A 6760-nucleotide genomic window follows, 5' to 3' on the forward strand; every position below is an offset into this window, starting at 1 on the left:
CGTCCCCCTCCAACCTTTTCCCTTCCCCCCAATAAATTCAGAAATAAAAAATTCAACAAATCAACCCAAAATCAATCCAAATTCAACAAATTCAACAACCAAATCAAAAAATAACAAATCAAAATAAAAAACAGAGGCAATCACAAATGTAGAAACAGAGATAGTTATGGAATCAGAAATAGAAACTCAAGCAGAAGCAGATGCAGAAGAAGAAGATGCATTCAAGCAGAAGCAGATGCAGAAGAAGAAACTGCAGAAGCAGATGCAGCAGAGGAAGAAGCTGAAGAAGCAGATGAAAAACCACCGCTGCTGCTGTCCGAGAAGCCATCTCTTCTGCGAACCAGGACTGAGGTGAGAGAGGACTGCGAAGGAGGGAACTGCTCCGCCCATCGCCGCCTGTGCTGCCAGATCCATCACTGTCAGCTGCCACAGGGTCGCCGTCAAGCTGCGTCGGAGGAGGGGTGCCGTCGCAGGGTCTCCTTTCTTCTTTCTTCCGGCGACGCAACGTGTTCTTTTCTTTTTTTTTTAATAAATTTTTTATTATTAAAATAAGGGGTATTTTTGGAATAAAATTATTTTTTTTTTAAAAAGGACGATTTTAATATAAAAAAATACGTTAAGGATGATTTTAAATCAAAATATACACCAGGGACGGGTTCGATTCCAACCCTCAACGTGAGGGACCAAAATAATACTTATCCCTTTATACTTTGCATGTAAACCATGGGAACCTATGGGGGTTTTCGTTCAAGTCCTACTCTTCATAAACCGTGGAAAGCAACCACGGTTTATGCCTTAGTTTTTCCTTCATAATCCGTGGTAGGTAGCCACGGATTATGCCTAATCTTTTCCAACCATAAAACCTTATAGCCTCCAACGGTTTATATACAAACTAGAAATCGTGGTTAGCTCCCACAGTTTACATAAAATTGAAATTGCACATGTACGTAAGAGGTTTCTCTTTTGTGTATTTAGGTAAACAATTCACAAAATTTATTTAATTAGGTAGATTGCCCTTAAAATTTGATGTTGAGACTTGTTATATGTATTTAATTTTTTTTAATTTATAAACCGCAAATCCAATCCAATCCAAACCGCTTGAAATTGGATCGGATCGGATCGAATTTTTTTAAAAACATCTAATCCAAACTGTACCGCAAATAAAATTAATGTTCAGATCGGATGAGTTTTTTACTCAAAACCGATCCAAACCGCACTACAAACACCCTACCTACAAATGTCTATTGACCGTTGTCATTTCTATTTTGACACTCACTTCCACTTTACACAACCTATTTTTATGTTTATTTTTATTTTTTGTTTTAAAATTAAAAAATAAAAGATGAAACAGTCCAAAAATTTTGTAGATAAGAGAAATTTGTATGATTTCAGAAAGAGGGAGGGGAGGGATGGGGTTTGTTTGTGTTTTTTTAAAATATGGGGCGAATTAAAAATTTAAAGAACATTTGGACAAATCGTAATTTTTTTTAAGTTTATAAAATGTCAATTTGTTCCGACGAGTTCTAAATATGCGTGAATATGTTGGACAGAATTGTGATAGGTGAATATACTAGAATATGTTTGGCAAATTATTTTTTAGACTATATTCATGCAAAATACCAGGCCATATTTTTACCATTTTGTGTCATTTTTAGTATCTACGAAAATATTTTTTTTTTCAAAAGCAAGTGAGAATATATTTTAATTTGTAGCGCTACATAAGTTAACATATTTTAGGGCTTGTTTGGATGAATTTTTAAGAAATTTTTTTTTGAGTAATTTTATATTTGAATATTTCATGCAAAATTTTTTTTTTATCTATCAATTATGTTTGGGTATAACAATATAAAAATACTTTTTTGTTTATTTATTACATGAAAAATATTTTTTTAAAGAAAAAAATATCTTTTAAAAAAAGATATAAATTACAACTTCTCAAAAAGATACTTTTTTTATTTTTCTAGTACTTTTATTTTTATTACTAGAAATTTGTCAAACACACTAAAAAATAAAAAAAATATTTTTTATTAAAATTTTTTTTAAACAAAATAATAACGCTCAAACAAGCACTTAATCTATTTGTAATTAATATTTACATACAGATAGCAAGTTAAATCAAATTCATTTACCGGGTAGAAGAGCTGAAACAATATCATTACTAAGAAGTTTCAAAAAAGCAAAAGCACTAAGTATTTCTCCACATACATATATAAGTATTCTTGTGGTTGTGGAAAAGGAACTAATGAATCATTGTTTTATTAATGACATACATGGGTCCAAACTCTTATCTAATACGACGGTTTATTAGGTATATGGTGTGCATGGTTTCCCGCCAATTTATGCTTGATTATTGCAGCATATGAAGCATTTATATAATTTAGATTTTGATATATTTGGTTGTTGAAAAACACATGCATGCATTATATATATACTAATGGGCTTGGACACTTTTTCTCTAAATTGGTAATGTAATGAGTTAGTTGAAACATTTCACATACTCATGGGACATGCCAATTTCATGATGGGAAAAATGTAGTTGGAGTAGTTGTAACTTGCACATATATATATAATTATAATAAGGAAGCTTAAACAAGGAGTGAGGTCCCTAAAAAGCTAAAATAGTGAATGAAGATCATGCACAATCTAATTTGCTTGTGTTAGAAGGAACAATAAGATTTGTTACTTTGTCTATTTAAGTTTATTTCACACTCAATTCTTAAAGTGTTTATTATTGTGTATAAAGGTGAATTTAATTTTGATGCATCAGTAATGTAATTACATATGTTCTTTTGGATGATTATTCACGTGATCAATATAAAATATAGTTATTTTTAATGTTGTGATATTACGTAGTTGGATATAAAATTAATTTATACCGAGAGTACATCAAAATTAAATTATAAAGATGACATTAAAAAAATGGTGATTTCCCACAAGATGGTATGGCCCCATTAATATATGTTTAGTTTGATGAATTAAATTCATTATATTCCCATTCCAATTCCCATCACTGTCTATGATATTCCCTCCATGTGAAATGAGGCCATGAATGTGCCATAATTAGTCGAAAACTGAGGGCAGGCTATGGCCCGAGAATAATAATATGGCCTCTCATCAAACAAGAAATTCATTGGATTTGAGTCAAATGTCAGTCTCAATGTCATTCTCAGCCAGCCAGTTTTTGAGTTTCTAGCACACAAATTCATGTTTGTTCTACACAAGATTATTATTATTATAGCATGTCCAATTTGCCATTTATATTTTAGCTATCTTCTTCTTTTGTTTTTTTCTTTACATAAAATATCAATTCGGCGTTTTTTTTAATTATTGAATGAAATGTATATAACTCGTATCTAAAAACCAATGAGACTGAAAAATTTAAAGAGCCCTTTCTCATTCTCCAGTTAGTTAGATTTTGAATTGAGAATGAGATGAATTGTATCTAATTAGGTGAAAGAGTATGCGAGTTAGCTAGAAATCTTTTAAACTAAAACTACAATATGCTTATAAGTTAAAAACAACAAATGCTGCTAAAATAAATAGGTGATGAACATTAGAAAAAATTTAAAAACAAATTATATAAAAAAATAATCTATGTGCAATATGGATGAGAGTCTGTGTCCCTTAACCATCTCTCCCGGGTTCGATACTCACTGGAAGATGGGAATGGAGCTTACTTGCTTGGGAGGGTCGCCCACTTTGTGTGCCTCTGCAGTATCCGAGGGATTAGTTATTGGGCTTCCGGCCTGATGGATACCCTGGTGCAAAAAAAAAAAAACTTAAGCCGATAGAAAGAGTCAATATGAATAATTATATCTCTAATACTCTTCCTCAAACAAGAGCTTCTTTTGGATTTGTTTAATTTGTGCATAGGTCTTTTTTTCTTCTTTTATTTGGATTGAGCTCAAGATTTTTTGGACATAGAACTCTGATACAATGTCATAAAACCACTCATTCAAAAAACTTACGCTAATAGGAAGAGATAAAATGATTATATCTCTAACATATATAAACAACTTTACATACTTTTCCACATAATAATTTTTGTTTGTTTAAAAGAGGGACAACTTTGTCAGCCATATATATGTACACACTAATTCATTCCTTGATAAACTAACAGAATAATTCATGCTTTCTTCGCTTTATACATTATCATCCCGTTGGAATTATTGTAGACACTCACAGTCCTATTAAGAAAAATAGACGAAGTTCATCTGAAGAAATTAATAAAGTGAAAAAAAAAACAATTAAGAGTTTAATAATTATTAAATTAAATTCACACATTATAAATGATGATTGCATTGAACTCTCATATTTTTACTTTACCATTTTTTAATTTATACTTCAGAAAAACATTTTTGAAGAAGGACAAAGAGTGAAAATTGTTCAGACATGAACATAAATAATATACGTACAATAATTTGTTATAATGTATATATTGTGGGAGGACATCATGATTGATGAGTAAAGTCACATTTTATTAAATGGTTGCCTTAGTTAAATAATCTTAATTAATAATTAAATCATATCATTAAGAGAATTTAAATTCTTACAGTACATGCACCATACAGTTATTCAGTTTGCAACTTGAAATATCAGCTAATGATTGGAGTTGTTGCCGTGGCAATTGTAATAATCATGAATGAATTGCCATATTAATTAATGATATTATTATAAATCTAATCAACACCAATGGTGGATCAGTCTACTTTACTACCCTTTATGTAGAAGAAGAACCATAATATTGAAAACTTATGATGATGCCATGAAATGAATGTAGTTATAAAAAGCCACGCCTACTTGGACCATTTTACTGTATTGTTGGTTTAATGTACTTTACATATCCTATGTCAACGGACCGAGGATTCTGCATGTCTAAAAAATAACAGACAAAACTTTACTCATCAAATAGGAGTTTTCTGAAGCAAGCAAATGTCCATCAAAATAGTCAAAAGCTGTCCTCTTCTAGTGTCCATTGCACTAATCAAGACCATGTTTACTGCTCTTTCATCTTTACCAATTGAGTAAATATATTTTTCCTCAACCTTTGGCGTAAGTTCTATTTGTATCCTTATTATTTAAATCGTCTTATTTGTATCCCTAAAGTTTATAAAAATGATTCAATATTATCTTACGTTAATTATACTAACAAATCAGATTATATTTTTTAATTTTTTCACTTAAATGTATTCATTCTCAATTAGGTCTCACTTGAATGTGTTCGATTTTAATATTGTACCCACTATTTGTGTTCAGGTTCATTTATATTCATGAAAAAGTGAATTATGTGAATGTTGCTTATATTAGTTTCAACTTTTGATCAACTATTATCTTGAGTGGATTATTGATTCTATCCCAAACATTTGTATTCTAATTTCAAGAATTTTTTTTTCAGAATTCCAACTAAAGCTCATGATGTGTAATTGACGGCATGATAACATTGAATCACTTTTACAAATATTAAAGATACAAATATGACGATTTAAATATTACAGACATAAATAGGACTTATCCCAAACGTTGGGGGATAAAAACAGTACTTTAATCTTACCAATTCTTTAGGCAGAAATTACTATTTGTATTTATATTTATATTAAGTTATTATATACTATAAGAAGAATTTCAAATATTTTTAAAATGCCGGTGTTTTAGAAACATTTGAAATTTTTTTATATTATAATTTAAAATTTATTCTATTATAATCTCATACTAATACTATACGCAAACAATTAAAAATTGTGTCAATTTTATATATAAGATATAAATAATGATTAAAAATTTAGATATAATATAAATTTGGTGTAATACCTGAGCCTATGAGTGAAATTTGAGAATATAGATTTAGAGTAAATTACCCTCAAGTCTCATTCTAGTACATTACACTCAAATCAATTCCATTTAAAAATAATAGTACTCCATAAAACCAGTAGTCCCATTTTCCAATCCTATAATGTGAGCATATAAAGTGCCAACAAGTGTCAGATGCATGAGTTAGGACTTGTCATCTGCCAGTGATGACAACTCTTTAATTTGTCCATCAGAGAGGTAATAGGGGGCAGGGTTGTGATAAGCATTTACCATCTATCTACCTTGCTAGCATTGATGTTCCTCTTATATTCCCAAGACTTGTGGATGCACTCAATTATTACTAGAAACATTTGGTACAAATCAGAATCAGAATATGCATAAATAGTATGTGTTGGTGAAAACTTTCTGTCTTTCTTCCAGTAGCTGTTAAATGTATGCAAAAATTTGTGTAATGAGAATGAATAACACCTTAAGACTTGCATAATTGAAAGTGCTCATGAACATCTAACTCTCACTATCCTCCTTTAGGAAGAACTTCAACTCCATCATTAACAAGAATACATTGTTGTGTTTCAGCAAGCTGGTGAAACAATGATTACATTTCATTAATCAGGGCATGAACCAGGTGCTGCTGCTACAAGTTGGCCATGGCAAGAGTTTTTTGCTGCTATTAGATGTTTCTTGCAATGTCAAACTTCTCCCCAAGCTTTAGTACTAGGATGCTACTAATGCTTCAGTGAATTCACAACTGCTAAATCTGCCTAAATAAGTAACACTATAATGCCTTAAGTTCCATCACACTGATGGAGCTTTAAATTTGAGGGCCAATTCATGTCCAGCCACTGATTTGAAGGCCTGCCTTGTTGGCAAAACTGAATTTTCCAAGGGAATTAAATGTGAACAATCAACAATAGGCACCATTGGCAAGTAATGAAATGAAAAACAATTAAGC

This window comes from Arachis duranensis, chromosome 3 (genome assembly GCF_000817695.3).
Source record: "Arachis duranensis cultivar V14167 chromosome 3, aradu.V14167.gnm2.J7QH, whole genome shotgun sequence".
Classification (NCBI taxonomy): Eukaryota; Viridiplantae; Streptophyta; class Magnoliopsida; order Fabales; family Fabaceae; genus Arachis; species Arachis duranensis.